Raw genomic sequence first — 17,901 nt, forward strand, 5'->3', positions numbered from 1 at the left:
AGCACCAGATTCAGTCATCATTGAGATTCCCAATAAGATACTGTCTAATTTTTGTTCTCAACTTTTTTGTACTTTATGAATTATACAAGGCTTCTGTGTTGTATACAAATAACATAATATTAAAGTAACTATTATAACATAAAAGTTTCACTGAAATGGAACAATGATAAGACAAAGTTATAAAAAGAAATGATTTTAACATTAGCAAAACAAAATAAGAGAATCAAAATGATTCATTTGACACTTTCCCATCAAACATTTTGTCAAAAATCAACATGTTCACATGAAATGTTTCAGTTTAGATTAAACTGCATTTCTGATGGAAAATTATTCCCCAGGAGAAAACATATATACTATTTCTAGTTCTTTCTTAGTAACAGACAATGGTGGGGATGTAGTTGACAGAAATTAGCTAAAGATTAAATACGATAAGATGGAAGTGATGCTAGCAGGCAAAGCAACCATCTGGAGAAAAGAACTGGGACCACAGTGCTGCCATCTTTGGCTACGTCTACACTAGAGAGTTTTGTTGACAAAACTCATGGAGCATCTACACAACAAAATGCATTGTGGTGTCAAAATTTTTCTACAAAAAAGCCACATAGATGCTCCAGGGGGCCCTTTTGCCAACAGAGCAGGTAAAAATCAATCCAGTTTCATGTGTAGACACAATCTGTCAACAGAAGTTTTGTTGGAACATCTCTTCTGACAGTTACTTCTGGAGACAGATGATTCGATTGTAGATGTAGCCTTTATGTCAGAGCATTGTCATCCTGGATGGTTCACAATCTGAGGACATGCTAGGGTCATTGCTGCTCTTGGATTCTCAAGTGAGAGCAATGATGATAAAAGCCTTCTTTCATCTAAAGCTGGTTGTGACTTGTGCCAGCAACATTGCAACAGTGGCCTACACAGCAATGTGGTCCAGCTGGAGCTATTCCTGAACAACACCTTGAAGCTTCAGGTAATACAGAATACAGTGATGTTTGTATCTTGAGTGGAGGAATCTGCCATGAGCTATTAATATTTGTGCATTGCGTCATTTACTTTTTAGTTTCCAGGCATATTTCAAGTTGTTCTTTATGCACTAGTCTTAAATGGATGGGAACCAAGCATTCAGGGATTGCTTTGCCTCTGTTCTGTCTGGTTTTTCTCGTTACATCTACTAAACCAATTTTATGGTTGGATTTTGAAACTCACTTCTGGAGGAGTGGAGGCTGAACCTTCTATCTGGAGCACACATGCCCCTGGAATTCATTCTCTGTGGCAGTCCTTCACTGCAGGCTTTGGCAGCTCCCAGAAGCAGGCAAGACCTTTTTGTTTAGTCAGGTATTTAGTGAGCCAAGGACACTGCCCTAGTAGCTGGGTAGGAGGCTATTTTAACTTTGATAAAATTTGTGTTTGTTGAGCCAGCTGTTAATGGCATGTGGGAAACTAGGCACCCGGAATTTGTGCACATGGTGCCAGGATTGTGTGTGCAGATGCACTGACTTCACATCCAGGTGGTCAGTGAGGTGCATAACTGGCCACTTGGAATTAGAGTTTCTACGCTGGGGCAATATGCCCATGCAGGTGTGACCGGCCGATCCCTACTGTATTCATTAGCTGTTGCTTTAGCATAGAGAAGACTTACTGGGCAGGGAAAAGGATGATGCTGTGTGAAAAGTGAAGTATAAGGGGAGTGATCTTAGCCTGAAAACTTGTCAGAGGAAGGGATTCTGCAGGGTGAGTAATAGAAGACTGGATCCAGGAGAGTAACCTGGCTGTTGAAAGAATAGAGGGACACTGTGGAGGAAGAGGGAGAGAGGAAGAAGGGGAAGAGAGACCCTCCCCTGGTCCAGGGAAGGAATGGAGAAAGGACATGGGGGTGGCGCAGAAGGTTCCTGGTTTTGTGGCGGTGGAGGGAGAGAGGATACAATAGGGTGGGGGTGGGAAGGGCCCTGATTTGTGGTGATGGAGGGAGGCAGGGATAAATCATGGTGGGGGTCCCTAGCCCTGAGGTGGCAGATAGAGAGGGAATACTGTATGGGGAGGTAATGGGGGCAGAGAAGGCCCTGTCTTGTGATGGAAGGAGGGGCCATGCAACATGGGGTGAGAGTGACGTTGGGGAGGGCAATGCCCTGTGGTGGTAGAGGAAGGAGAGGATAGAGAGAGAGCATGTGTGTGGTGTTCCTAGCCCTGTGGTGGCAGGGGGAGGAGGGAGTTGGGGGTCCTTAGCCCTATGGTGGAGTGAGGAGGGAAGAGATCATTGCAGGGGCAGGGGCTAGCCCTGTGGTGACAGATGGAGGAGGGGATAAAGCATGGCATGTGGGTGGCAGTGGGGGGGGGTCCCTAGACATGAGGTGGTGGAGGAAGGAGAATGTGTGAGGTGTTTCCTAGCCCTGTGCTGGTTGGGGAGGGGGATAGAAGCAGGGGCTGGGGGTGGCAGTGGGGGGTCTCTAGCCCTGTGCTGGTTGGGGAGGGGGATAGAAGCAGGGGTGAGGGTGGCAGTGGGGGGTCTCTAGCCCTGTGCTGGTTGGGGAGGGGGATAGAGCAGGGGTGAGGGTGGCAGTGGGGGGGTCCCTAGCCCTGTGCTGGTTGGGAAGGGAGATAGAGCAGGGGTGAGGATGGCAGTGGGGGGTCTCTAGCCCTGTGCTGGTTGGGGAGGGGATGGAGTGGGGGCGGGGGTGGCAGTGGGGGGTCCCTAGCCCTGTGCTGGCGGGGGAGGAGGATAGAGCGGGGTAGGCGGGGGTCCCTGGCCCTGTGGCGGCGGGAGGTGGATGCCGCCTGGGACCGGAGGGGCGGGGAGCTGGAGGCGGGCTGGACCCTGGGGCCGGGACCCCGGGGGTGCTCGAAGCAGCCGCTCCACCCCCGAACTACGAATCCCGGCGTGCTCAGCACTCGGCTGGGATTGAGGTTGCGCAGCCGCTTGGCCGGTTTCGAGCCGCCTGTTGACAGCGCTGGGTGGGGCGGGCGGACCGGCGGACAGACGGCCGGGGCAGGTGACAGGCGGACGGCGCAGAGGGGTAAGCCGGCGATCCCCGCCCAGAGCCGCGGGCGCGCTGCCGGGGCGGGCCGGGCCGGGCTGCAGAGAACCGGGCGCTGATGCGGTCTCTCCCCGCGCGCCGCCCGGCTGAGCATCTGCCTTGCCGCATCCCGGGGGAAGCCGCGCGGGGCAGGAGCGGTCGGGCAGCGCCCGGGGGTGCACGCAGCCAGCGGGGCGGGGCTGCCTCGCAGGATGCTCCCGCCGAGCTGCGGCTGCTGGAGGAGACTGCAGGGGTGTGACTGCCCCCGCCCGGCTCGGCAGATTGCACTGCGGAGCTGGGCGCGCGTGTGTGTGTGTGTGTGTGAGTCCGTGCGCATTCTGCAGGGGATGAAAGGGGACCTGTGGTCGGATTGTACGGTTAAAGGACCTTGCAGGGACTCCTCCCTTGCCATAGCTGTCGCCTTGCATCGTGGAGCTGGTAGTCTAAACCCTTTTCAGACATTCCTTCTGCCTGGACCAGAGCAACAATCCCATCTCTCTGTGTTGAAAGCACCATCCTTAGTTCCCCCTGGGGTGTTCATGCTGGAGCGGTTGCTTTCGTACAATGAACGTTTCAATGCCTTCTTTTTAAACTCCCCCCAAATCCCCTGCAAATAGCTTTCACAACGTACTGTAAGGTGTTAACATTAGAATGGCTGATTTAAATGGTAGATTTTTTTAAAATTGAAAGTTCAAATCACTCTGCAGAATGGCCTTCCTTTAACATACAGCTGCAGCAAGTAACAATATATTATTTAATAAGTGTCATTTGAAGACTAAAAAAAATATTTAAATTTCCTCTCAACACCTATTTCAGGTACTAAGTGTATTACAAAATTTAAAGCAAAAAAGGTGAAAATATGAAACCACGGTTAAAATTTAATAGAAGTGAGAATATATCTGCCTCTCCTTGAAGCTCAGTTCCTTTTATATGTAGTAAATATCAGACTATTAGACTGTCTTTAGAGCTGGTCTTTTGCCTTGAAACAATCAAGAATATATGTATTTAAAGACAGGACTCAGCAATATTGGTTTAATGATATTTCTAGGTGTTGGATGAAGGAATGTATGTCCTCCGAACCTCCATATGGGCATTAGATAGCACCACATATGTTCCGGAGTGTCAGCTTATGCTAACAAAATTCCCTTAGTGTGTGCTTTGCTGAGTCCAGAATTTTTTGCCATCCATGGAATGATAAATTGCAAACTCTTTTGGTGTCATAGAAGATACGTACTGTAGTGCAATAAATACATGTAGAAGGATATAAAAAATATCAATAAGTATGACCAATACTCTAAAACAGGTGAGATTCATATTCTGGTCTTGATCCTACTTGTACCATGAATCACTTAACAAGTTCATGTAACTATTCATTATCAGTCAAAATTCTGAAATCTATGGCTATCAGATATGACGGCACAAAATTATTGTGTTTTAATGTAATATGTTGCAAGTGGTAACATTATATTCAGCAGACTTTGTGCAGGTTAGGTCTTTTTTTTTAATTAATGACAGAAGTCCTCCCTAGAATGATATTGTTTATTATATGTGAGATAAACACTTGCAATCTTTTCAATGTCTCATCATATGAAAATTTTCTCTTGCCTGAAATTATTCTCCTCAGTCGTCTGTGACTGTCCTGTATTTATGCTGTCTCTTTTTTGAGATGTGGTAGCTAGGAACATAAACACACGATATAGTGGGAATGTACCACTAATTGACATAATGGCATTACAGTATTTTCAGTGTTATTCTCCAAATGTTTGTGTCCTAATATGATGTTTGCTTTCTTTGGTTGTTGCTGCACATGGAGCAGCGGTCTCCACTGATCTCTTCACAGTGATGTTAAGTCTTTTTCTGAATTGTTACAGTTAATTAAGAAGCCAGCCAAGTATTGAGCAGTTCAAATAATTCATTTTGCTGTGAATTACTTGCTTTTGCCAACACTAACTGTATTTACTATCACGTCGTCCATTCACCTATCTTGGACAGGTCCCACTGAACTTCCTCAGAGTCATCTGCAGATATTCAGCCCTGTTTGCTCAACCCTTCTTCCAAGTCATTTTTCATCTTCATGATTTTACAGTTCCCAGCAGACATACTCTAGGTATCTTTGCTTACTTACCTTTGCAAGCTGTTTGCAGAAATTGTAAGCAAGTATGGAGTCAGATTTATTTTCACTTGATTCCATGCTTCGCTGTGTCTGATGATCCTCCTGGCTTGAGGTTCAGGGGGCTTGGGAGGGTCTTAGACTGATGGGAATCAGGTAGTTATCCCTCCTCAGATAAAATTTCACTGCTGGATCCTTGGTGGAGTTAACTGGTACTCTTTATCCAGTGCATAGAACATGCATTTGCCTGTGAAACAATGTTGTCCTTGGTTCTGTTTAATGGTCGACTTTGATCTACATTACATTGTGTTACCTTGGTTTGTGAAAGACACAATATACAGGAATATTTGTTCATTCATCTTTACCATAATTATCTCCAGAGGTCTGACAATAGAAATTATAAGGCTGGGGATTTTAGGCATAGTCCGGACCAAACAGGCAACTCTCTTTAGATAGCTATGGTCAGCAAGAGTAGAACAATAATTATGATATTATTGTTACTAACATGGGGAAAAAATCAACAGTCCTATCTGTTCCAGCACCTCCCATCTCTGAATCATCTGTTATATAATTTAAAAGTATGTGTATTTCAATGTGGAGCTCTTCCTGCTATTTATTTGCTGTACTTATCAAGCTGTACACATCACAGATGGTTTCTATTACCTGGCTGGCAACTCAAGTGCACAAAACCACATAATGAGAAAGGATAGCACAGGGGAAACCAGTATTTTTTAGAAAACGATCTGATAATTATGATGATTGATTATCACTTTTCTGCTGACACCAATGGATGTTTATAGCTAAGGCCCCAGAAAATTCACAGCCATGAAGAACACATTGCAGACCATGAAATCTAGTCTCCCCTCATGAAATATGGTCTCCTTTATGTTTTCACCCTATAGTATGCAGATTTCATGGAGGAGGATCTCAAATTGGGAATCCTGACCCAGAAGGGAGTTGCAAGATTATTTTTGCCAGGGCTGAGTAAGACATGGTTAATGTGCCCTCTAACTTTTTCCATCCATGCATGGAATAATTTTTTATGTGCACCAAGGCATGTCTGGATGTGCACCACCTCTAGAAACACGTATTGGTGGCTGTGGGCACTCTGCCAATCAGCTGGGAGGCATTTGAATCTTTCCTGAGCATCCCATGAGCACAACTTACAGGTAATGCTGGGCGGGTATTGCCACCCTTTCTTCTGGGCTGCCTTCAGAGCTGGGCAACTGGAGGGCAATGGCTATTGACCAGGTGCCCAGCTTTGAAGGTCGCACCCTGCCTGCAGAAGTGAAGAAGGTGGCAATACTATACTATACCATCCTTACTTCTGTGTTGCTACCATCAGAGCTGGGCAGCCAGAGAGGGCTGGCTGTTGACTGAGAGCCCAGCTCTGCAGGCTGCTCTGCAGAAGTGAGGGTGGCAATACCACACCATGCTATCCTGCTGCTGGCAGTGGCCCTGAGATTTATAGAAGAATGGCCACCATCATGGCCAAATGGGATCACTCCCACAGCACCCTAGAGCAGGTCAGTGTGAAGGTGAAAAAACTGAGGCGGGGCCACGTTTGGGCCCAGGATGCTGCCTGATGCTGGGGGGGCGGGAGCAGGACTACCCTCCTGCCCCTACTACAGGGAGCTCAACACCATTCTGGGGTAAGGACACATCACCCCCATGCCTGAGCCTCGACACGGGGCTTGACCCACCACAGGAGGAGCCCCCCCGAAGGAGGAGGAGGAAAGTTCCATCATCCGAGCCCCAAATCCCCACCAGAGCCAGAGCTGGACTTCAAGGTCAACAGCCTCATCCTCATCCTGGACCCAGTCCCCATCAGCCAGGCCACCTCCCAGGCATTGTCGGATCTGGGCAAGGGTCACTCCAGTGAGTACTCTGCATGTCAGACACCCCAGGGTGTGGGAGATGGGTGCAGACTGGCCGTGCTGCAAGCATCACTTGGCTGGCTCAGGTGGTACTTCATGCTATGGTCCCAGCACATGGAACCATGGGCAGCGGTAGCATGTGCCACCTGGACCCAACAGACAGCCCCCGGGCATGGGTGGTATCCTGCTGCCTGGTTGACAGGAGGCTGGATCAGCCCTAAGTCTGCGGGGACGGGGTGGGGAGCAGGCTCCCAGTACCTGCCACAGCTGGAAGCAGGCTAGCTACAAGGGTGCAGGCCTGACCCTGGACACACTGAAGAGTGCCTCACCCAGCACATGGGCATGCCCACAGGCGAGAGGCAGCAACCAATGCTGCGGGTAGTGCTGCAAGCTTCAGTGTGTGGGGGGCTCTGGGGAGGGCCAGGCTGTCCTAGCCCACTCGCCACCCATGAGGGGATCCCTCCGTGGCCAGACACCCCCCCGTGGCCTCTAGCCTGTTCCCTGGGGAGGGGGTGCACAGTGGTCAGCATGGTCCCAGAGGCGCTGCAGAGTCCCTGTGTAGTAGGTCTTCTGTGCAGGGCATACATAGCTTGCCTCCCGGGATATCTCTGGCCCCTGGTGTGTTAGTCGCCGCTCCCAATGGGGGATGGGGCCTCAGAGGCAGTGTTTCATGAGTGACTCACCGTCTTTCCTCCTTGCCTTCCTTATAGCTGGATCTGCACTGTCTGAGGGCTGGGCCAAGGCTGTAGCCATAGGAGTAGGTGGAGCCTGCAGGAGGGGCTGATGCAGGACCACAGCACTGCCCTGTGGGTCATCCAGGGTACCATGGAGCACCTGCTCAGAGATGACACGGAGTGGTGGTCATGGGCCTGGGACCAGTTCACATCCTGCTTTGATGCTGTCACCAGTGGCTGGCAGGACATGCTGTCCCACCCGACCGTGGCTGCTCCCACCACCCTGCACCAACTGGTGCCCTGGACCCCCACCTGCTGCTCTCCCTCAGATTTGCAGCTCCCACACCCTCTCCATGTTCTGAGACCCCTCCCTCCACTATTCTAAGCCCACCCCATCCAAGTTTTCAAGTCCCCACCTTCTATCCCAAGCCCACTCCCCTGTAAATAGTTATGTTCAGCACAGGCTTTTTTGCAAAAGTTCTTTTGTGTTTATTAAAACACAGTTATTTGTTGAGCACACCCGTGTCCCTCTTCATTGTGCAGGGGTTGGGGATGTGTGAGGGGGGCAAAGGGAAGGGTCATGGTATGGATGGGATAGGGCTGTGGGCATGAGCCCCCCCCACTGGGGGGGGTGCCCTGGGCAGGGTTACTGGGGTCCTTGGGAGAAGCTTTTCCTCAGGACCTCCCAGATCTACAGCCTGTCTTGATGGGCCTGGTGGATGGCAGCTGTGGCTGGTGCTCATAGGTACACCCCTTGCAGCTGGCAGCCAACCCCCATCCTTGAGGCAGCCAAAAATTGCACTCAGCCTGCATCATGGCGCAGTTTGGGTGGTTGTTGAATAGTTCCCAGATGGGGTCGGGCTGTCTGCTATTGGGCTTCATCAGCTACGGCATGAGGGAGTAGGCTGCATCCCTCACCAGCAGAGTGGCATCTGTACATCCCCAACCGCGAGCTCATGGCAGGAGACAAATGTGTACAACTCCAGCCTCCAGCACAGGCTGGAGTTGTGGAATATGTGTAGGTGTCATGTGCCTGGCCCACCCAGCAAAAGTACATATCCATGACCTGTCCATGGTGGTCGACCAGGGCCAGGAGCACCATAGACAAGTAGCCCTTGTGGTTGATGTACTTGGCTGCACTATGCTCCAGGGCACAGATTGGGATGTGGGTCCCATGGATGGCCCTGATGCAGTTTGGGAACCCAAGGGCAGAGAATCCAGTCATGACTTTGTCAAGGTCCCCCAGACGAATGACCCTCTGCAGCAGGATCATGTTGATATCTGTCATGACCTGCAGAGGGAGGCGACTGAACACACATGACAGGGTTTGAGAGAGGGAGTCCCAGGTGGTCTCTGGCCCTCTCCCATCTCCAATCTCCCAAGCCCTCTGCGAATCTCCACTTTGAGGTCACCCCCCAGCAGCAGGGCTGTATGAGAGCAGGATGGCATGGGTCCCCCCCAGCCTAGCCCCACCCCAACACCCTTGACCCCACTTCCTGAGGGTCCCCCTTTGGTGGGACACCACCCCTCCAGGGCAGGGACCACATTGTGTTACCCCTATGGTGGACTTCCCCATGCCAAACTAGTCGCCCACTGAGCAGTGGCTGTTGGGGTGGTGAGCTTCCAGAGGGCAATTGCAACCTGCTTTTCTACAGGGATGGTGAGTCACAGCTGGGTGTCATGTCTCCAGAGGGCAGGGGCGAGCCAGGCACGGAGCTCCAGGAAGGTGTCCTTCTCCATGCAGAAGTTCTGGAGCCACTGCTCATCATCCCACTGCTCCATGACCAGCCAGTCCCACCAGTTCAAACTGGTGCAGTGCCTCCAGAGCTGCCTCTGCATGGGGTGGCAGGGGCGGCGCAGGTCCTACAGCAAGAGCGCGGTCACTGAAGGTGCTCTCAGGCTTGCTCTTGGTGAGGAAGAGGAAGATGGCTGTCAGAAAGTTCAGCAGCAGCTGCAGCATGTCATTGTGGAGCCATCGCAGGCCCAGGGGCACCTCTGCCGTCGTGGCCCCAGGGACTGGCTGTGATGTCTCCAAAGGCAGGGCAACCATAACGGGCACTTAGAGAGCTCTGCTGTCTTTTCCAGGGTTAGGTGAGCCCACAAAAGAGGCAGGAAACGTGTGTCTGGGTGAGTTTCTTTAAGCGTGTCTCAGCAGAGCTCCCAGGAGGAACTGGTGACCAGCAACCCTGATGGTATTTGTGATATTTACCATAGTTCTGATTTCTCTGTGGTATTTCTAAGAGCCAGGGTAGATGTAGTAAAGATATATGCAGAATCCAAAGGATTTTTGCCATCAAACAACAGTTCTTGGTACCTTAATCATCACCTTATGATGGTAAATCCCAAAGGGATGGGGTTTAGGTGCTTTCCCTTGAATCATTGTGAGAGGAATAAACTGAAAACCCATTTGACGCCTATAATTGCCCCAAGTACTTGGTATAAGAAACCATACTTAGAGCTACCAATGTACAGCAGAGATTAACGTCATGTTTTTCCTAATTTCCAAGTGTATAAAAAATTGCAACAGAAAATACAATATTTTTTGACCAGACTTCACTTCTTGAAGTCTAACATATGCTGCTTACAGAGTTTCTCTGCTCATTACTAGTGCTTTTTTTATAGAAAAAATGGTGCTGGAACTCCCTGCATCCCCAAACCACCCCTAAGACTTAGCCTCCCTGCCCCAGGCTTAACCCCCCCACAGCCCCAAACCCCTACCCTATCAGAGGCTTAACCCCTTGCAGTTCCAAACCATCCTCCCACCCCAGGCTTAGCCACCTGCAGCCCACAAATCACCCCCAAGCTTAACCCAACCACAGCCCCAAACCACCCCCCTACCGCAGGCTTAACCTTCCCACAGTTCCAAATCATCCCCTCACCCCAAGCTTAACCCCCAAACTGCCCCACCCAACCCAGGATTCACTGTTATCTTGCCCAGGGGCTCTGCATACTGCTGCTCCTTCACCAAGCTCCGTCTTCTCTTTATTGTGGCTGCATGGCTCCTCCCAGCCCTTCGATTCTCCCCATGTCCAGCGTGGCAGGGGCAGCTCCCAGCACACTGTTGCACTGAAAGAAGAGGACTCAATTTAGTTGGTTTAATGGCAGGATCCCATCTACTGGCCATTAAACCAATTAAGTCCTACTTGTTCAGTGCAGCAGTTAGGGCAGGAATCCAGAAGTGGCAGCAGCAGGAGCTGCAAATGGCTCCCAAAATGGTGGCACCAGGAAAAAAAGGCTCCGGAACACCGTTCCAGTGCGTTCCACTTGGAAAAAAAGCCCCGCTCACAACCATTTTAGGTAGCATAGGCTCATTTGGAGGCTTCACCGTGTTACACAGGGCACTGAAGGCACTTTTCAAATGCAAACCTTTGATTTTTTGGGCTCACTCTCTGTATTGACATATGAACTTATATCAGATCAGCAGAACAAGACAAACTGAGCAATTTAGCACAGCTCATTTGGAAAAGGAAAAGATGAAGCCTTGAATTCATTGCTTTAAAATGAACATATAATCATATGATCACCATCCTCACCTTGTTAATTGGATTCCACACTATTAGCTTTGGGCATATAAATGGTGCTGTGCCCTTTTTGTGATGTTGATCATCAACTTACTTGATTTTTATTTGAGTCTGCATATATAATTTTCTTCTGGAGAGCTCATCCAGTTTCTTTCTTTTGATCTAATTATTGAATAAAATAAACCTTTTAAAACTCATTATTATAATGTAATTGTTTCATTTTACAGTAGCCAATAGACTATTAGGCACTTCACAATACAGGGGCATAGTCCCTGACCAGAAAAGTTTAGAATACAAAGATTTGCAATCATTCAAGACTTATTCTTCCAAGACTGTCTTTAATAGACTGTGTAAGAGTATTACTGGTATACACATCTTATGTGCCATTTTATAACACCTTCTTACTATGGTACGTCCCCAGTACCTGCTATGGCATAATCTGTACAGGTTAGTGAAAAGGCTTCTCAGCAATAAGTACCTTCTGGTTTTTGATGGTGCCACAACATTGTCCAAGTGTTAAAACAGAAGCTATTAACCTCAAACCCTGACATCTCCTAAGTCCTCTGTCAGCAAGGTTCCTACAGTGGACATGGTGTGAATCAGAACTGAAGGGCTGGCAGAGCCCTCAAGAGGTCATTGAGTCCAGTCCCCTGCATTCGAGGCAGGACTAAGTATTACTTAAATACTCATCTCATAGAACTAGAAGGGACCTCAGGAGGTCATTGAGTCCAGTCTCCTGCCCTCTTGGCAGGACCAAGCACCATCCCCCCCTTTTTTTAATCTATTTGCTCCAGATTCCTAAATGGCCCCCTCAGTGATTTAACTCATAACCCTGTGTTTAGCAGGCCAATGCTCAGTTTAGACCATAGCTGACAGATATTTGCCTAACCTTAAAAATCTCCAATGATCGAGATACTACAATCTCCTCCCTAGGCTGCTTATTCCAGTGCTTAATTTCATGGACAAGTGGAAAGCTTTTTCCTAATGCCCAGCCTAAACCAGCCTTGCTGCAGTTTAAACCCATTGCTTCTTATTCTATCCTTAGAAGCTAAAGGAAACAATTTTCCCCTTCTCCTTGTAACCAGCTTTTATGTTTTAGAAAACTATCATGCCCTCCCTGAATCTTCTCTTCTACAGATTAAACAAATACAGAGTTTTCAATCTTTCCTCCTAGTTCATGTTTTCTAGATCTTTAATAATTTTTGTTGCTTTTCTCCGTACTTTCTACAGTTTGTTCACATCTTTCCTGAAATGTGACACCCAGAACTGGACACACTACTCAAAATGAGGCCTGATTAGCACAAAGTAGAGTGAAAGAAATACTTTTTGTTTCTGACTTATAACACTCCTGCCAATCCATCCCAGATTCATGTTTCCTTTTTAAGCAAGTGGTACTCTGTTGACTCCGATTTAGCTTGTGATCCACTATGACACCCAGATCACTTTCTGCAGTACTCCTTCCTAGACAGTCATTTCCCATTTTGTATGTGTGTAACTCATTTTTCCTTCCTAAGTGGAGTACTTTGCATTTGTCCTTATAGAATTTCATCCTGTTGACTTCAGACCATTCCTCCATTTTTTTCAGATCATTTTGAATATTAGTCCTGTGCTTCAAAGCACTTGCAATCCCGCCCATCTTGGTGTCATGCACAAACTTTGTAAGTGTATTCTCTATGCCATTATCTACATGATTGATGAAAATATTGGTCAGAATCACATCCAGAACAGATCCTTGGAGGCAGGCCTGCAAACAGGGGAGGGAGCAAAAGGGGAAACTGCTCTGAGGTCTGGCGATTGAAAAGGGCCAGGGGTTCCCAGATGCTGCTTCCACTCTTAAATCAACACCAGAGCCCCACATGGTGTGCTTCAGAACCCCAGGCAGCACTAAGGGCTGGAGATGGGGAGAGCATGGAGCACAGAAATCATAGTTACGTAGAGACTGGACTCAATAAATGAGTTTGAGTTCATTATGATAAAGAGCAGTATTATTGCAACACAAACAGAAGTGCAGTACACCTGGGATAATTGTTCCACAGCCATCCAGGAAATGCAGCTCTCCAAACTATACTGTTAGGCCAGTCCCAGACAGAACCTCACTCCAAGAATTGCTCTGAAAATCAGGTTGTTGAAAACATCATCTACAGGTTGAACCCCTCTAATCTGGCACCGTTGGGACCTGACCAGTACTGGATGAGAGAATTTGCTGGACCCTGGGAGGTCAATATTGTCCAGCACATTACCAACACTTCCATTGTTACTGGGCTCTTAGAAGACTTTTAGAGGTAAATTACAGCTAAATAACTGCACAGAGCAGTGAGAACCAGGATTGGTGTCTGCAAACAAACTTATAGGACTGTGGGAAACTTGGCCACACCCACGGTAAGTGGTCGTCTGCCAGATGAGTAGAGAGATTCAGCCTGTATTGAGAATTCTAGATTGGCATTTGCTTTTTCCAAATACATTTTTTATTTTGATAAATTTGAAATACAAACACTACACCTAGACCCTCCAATGTGGGTTGGGGAGGAAAGGCGTAGTTGCCCTGGGGCCTGGCATTTCAAAAGTGCCTGGACCTCTGCCTGCCACTGCTACTTTGGCAGCCGCAGACAGAACTCTGGGCCCTCTGAAGTGCCATGGCAGCACTGCTGTGCCACTGCACACAGCTGGGAGTGAGTGTCGGTGTGGGGGTGTAGCATCACCGTCCAGGTGGCATTGAGAGCTGACTGACGTAGGGCCCACCCTTCTGCCTTGAGCCCCGCTTCTGAGGTATGGTGCCGACCCCCCCACCTGGCCCCAGGGCCTGTGGTGGCTGTTGGCCTCACTGACTACACTTTTTTTCTCTGTATGATAAAAAATGCCTTTACTTACATATCTTGGCACAGCAGTGAAAAACACAGTGGATTAAAAAAAAAAGAGAACCTCAAAAAGGCCCCGATTTTAAAAAAAGAGAATGATGGTCATATGAGATATCTTTTTAAGCAAGGTCCCTATGGTAACAATATCATTAAGTGCCTGAATATTTCAGTTTATATATAATAATAAGCTAACTTGTCAGCCTTCCCATCTTTTCTGAGGTCTGTAGGGATTGATCCTCTAGGCTCCTCTTTGTTTTTCTTTTCTGTTTTCTTCCAGTTCTGCCAAAGCCTTCCTGGGAATTAGCAAATGAAAGAATCTCTATCGGTACTTTCCTCTTGCTCTTCCAGTGTGATTTGTCTTATTCTGGACCCCCTTTCTGACTCACATCATTCCGCTGACAGGAACAGCACTATTTTGTGTGTCAAAAACTAAGCAACTGTGAAAGGATTTGCAGGAGAATCAGCGCTTTAGAATACAAGTCCCTCAGGACAGAACTGCTTTGAGTTGTGTTGTACAGCCTGACCACAGTGCTGACACTGATAAAATGATAAATTATAGGATGTAACCTATTTTTCCCCAGACTGATTTTTCCACAGTTTCTAAACTGATTTCTCAGGTATTCCTTTAAAAATATTTATTCCCTCAACATATGTTCTTTGAAGAGGGCTTCTCGTGCAGCCAGAAAATAACTGACTTCTGTTTTTGATAGCTGTGAGTTAGTTAATCAGTGGCTCTTTGCTCAACTGTTAACATTTATGTAAAAAAAACAAAATCACATTGTGCTAATGCTTTCCATATCTGAAAATTCAAGTGGATATTTTAGAGTTTAAGTTTGATCTGCTGAGTTTACATATATCCCTGTATCAATCTTTCAGTTCAAAGAAGGTGCTGAATGTTATTCAGATTCATAATGCTAACTTCTTAATACGCATGGATTCCTTCCCCCCCTCGACCCCAAGACAAATTTGAACTAATAAGCATGAACCTGGACAATTTCTGGTCTTTTTTATTTGACTGATTTATTATGATAGAACACAGTAACTTGTTAGGTAATTTTATTATTAGTAAGAACTGAAATCCTACCACTGTGATAGTATGCTAACATTTCATGTGAAAATAACAAAGAGTTCCTGGTTTTGTCTGTGAATGACATCATGAAAATTTCCATTGATATATTTAATACCTGTTTGACAAGAACTGTGTCGCTTTAAATAGAGAGTAACCAATTTATTAGGTAAATTTGTTAGTCTCTAAGATGCCACAGGACTGCTTGTTTTTAAAGTAATAGACTAACGCAGCTACCCCTCTGAGTCTTTAAATAGAGGGTTTTTTCCACTTAGGGAAAGTTTAATGTTACATTACATTATCTTCCTAGCAACTGTTCTAGTCCTGCCTAATGTCAATAGAACTTGGAGAGTTATTTTGTGGTAATATTAGACTAGAACTTGATTTTTAGACTGATCTTCAGAGGTCAGATCCACCATTCCATAATCATGCAGCTGCCCTTGATAAAGAAATGAGCATCATATAAGTTGCAGAGGTATCCATGTGACTCTCTAGTTAATTATAGAAATCAAATGCATACTTGCTTTGATCCAGATAAGATGAAAGACAATCATTAGGGAGTGAAAAAAAGAAGATGAAACATCAACAGATCCTCTCTCTTTGTTGTAGAAATAATTTCCCATGAAGTCATATAATAATTTAGATTTCAAATTTTTAAAAGTAATGCTAACTTTATTCATAACTATTTGAGAAACGAGAATATCAACTGGAAATAACTTAGTTTTCTTTATTGTCTCTGATCAATGTCTGGTGCAGCTTGTGATGATAAATTATATCAGTGGCAATTGTTTCCTTGTTACAAATTGTGATTAATAATTCTGCACTGACATTATGTGGGCTGCTTTGGACCTCTGGGCCCCTTTGAATCTCTGGGCAGTGGGGCAGTTGCCCCCCTTGCTTCTCTCATCGGTGAGCCTGACAGTTAAAATTGTGCACCTTATTACTTGTCTCAGTCCCTATTTTCATCTTCCAGCCATTGGATCTTGTTTTGCTTTTGCTTGCTAGACTCAAGAGCCCATTATCAATTTGTTGTTTCTCATGGAAGTATTTATATACTGTGATGAAGTTACTCTTAAATAAAAGAGGATTAAGCTACATAGACTGACCTTCTTGAGTTTATCACTATAAAATGCCAAGCAGCCCTGTAGCACCTTAAAGACCAATGAATTTATTAGGTCATGAACTCATGGATAGGAGCCACTGAAGAAGTGGGTTATACCCTCAAAAGCTCATGACCTAATGAATTTGTTACTTCTTAAGGTGCTGCAAGACTACTTGTTATTTGTGAAGTTACCGACAAGCATGGCTACCCCTCTGAGACTATAAAATGGATTTTCCAATTCTTTAATCATTTGTGTGAATCTCTTTTGAGCCCTCTCCAATTTAAAGTAAGAATGGAGGAGTGCAGAGAATGTAGGACATCAGCAGAATAAATATGCTGTGTGGTTTGTTAGCAGTTACCCCAGAAGAATGGAGGTCAGCTTTCCTATTTCCAATTCTGCCAAGTGATCTAGGAAAGATCATTTAGCTTCTCTTCATCTCAGTTTCCCCATCTCTGGAACAGTGATAATAATATTCACTGCACCAGGTGCTGTGACCGCCAATTAATATTTGAACAGTGACTTGGCAGCTTCATTTGAGAGTCATTTAGGGCTCAATCCTTCAAGGTGCTGATCAAATAGAGGTTATGAGCCCCCTCAACTTCCACTGGCTTCAGAAGTTTCTCAGCACCTTTCAAGATCAATCCCTAGAAGATCTATAGGTTAAAACCATCTAGATTTGCAGGACTTTCCCCACCACTTAAGATTTGTGTGCAAAGAGGGTTGGGGGGAAGACAAAGTGACTATACAACTGCTATAGAATATTATTGTTTAGTTTGCAAAAGAGAAGACTGAGGGGTGATTTAATAGCAGTCTTCAATTTCCTGAAGGGTGAGCTCTAAAGATGGTGGAGAAAAACTGTTCTTAGTGGTAACAGATGGCAGAACAAGGAGCAATGGTCTGAAGTTGCAGAAGGAAAGGTGTAGGTTGAATATTAGGAAAAACTATTTCACCAGAAGGGTGATGAAGCATTGGAGTACATTACCTAGAGAATTGGTGGAATCTCCATCCCTAGAGGTTTTTAAGTCCCGGCTTGACAAGGTCCTGGCTGGGATGACTTGGGGTTGATCTTGCTTGAAGCTGGGGGCTGGACTCAATGACCTATTGGGGTCCCTTCCAGGCCTATGATTCTATGATTACAGCACAACTCTTCAGCAACACTGGGTATTGCAAACACATCAAACCTGTCCTCTTCTCTTTAGATTAGCTTTCCATAGAACACCAAATCAAGTTCAAGGTCTCAGTCCTCATCTTCATAGTGCTTCGTGACCTGATCGCCTATATCGTAAAGATTGACTAAAGCTCTGGGATGTAGGGCATGGTCAACAACTTGATCTTCTGGCACAACATTATTTTCTACAATAAGGTAAAAACTCATCTATGTAGGAGACAGAACTTTCCTGGAGCCTGTCTGAGGCTGTGGAATGAACTCCACAGGAAGAAAGGACCAGCAAAAACAACCCATCTCACTAAAAGAAAACACTTCACTGCACACAGTTCTCCCCCTGTAAAGAGTAAGAGAGAACAAACTACACGTGACCAAAGGGAGTCATGTCCCTTAATGCAGTACCGGAAGATGCCAAAACATACTGTGATGTGCTCGGTTTAAGAACCTATGTAGAATAGAACAGATCAGAACCGAATGGAAGAGTATAGCATATGGAGCACATCTGTCTGTCTTGTGTCCTGCTGA

At 46.5% G+C, this 17,901-nt stretch overlaps 1 protein-coding gene across 2 annotated transcripts in view; it reads left to right on the forward strand.

The window, feature by feature from the left end:
* The first annotated feature begins 2,916 nt into the window (after window positions 1–2,916).
* The window catches only part of LOC142019702 (tropomodulin-2), a 57,637-nt gene continuing 42,652 nt past the window's right edge, over window positions 2,917–17,901 (forward strand). For both annotated transcript variants that reach the window (XM_075006891.1, XM_075006892.1), the window contains exon 1: window positions 2,917–3,005. The gene's annotated coding sequence lies outside the window, so the exon portion shown is untranslated. The remainder of the gene's footprint in view (window positions 3,006–17,901) is intronic.

This window comes from Carettochelys insculpta, chromosome 12, assembly GCF_033958435.1.
Source record: "Carettochelys insculpta isolate YL-2023 chromosome 12, ASM3395843v1, whole genome shotgun sequence".
Taxonomy (NCBI): domain Eukaryota; kingdom Metazoa; phylum Chordata; order Testudines; family Carettochelyidae; genus Carettochelys; species Carettochelys insculpta.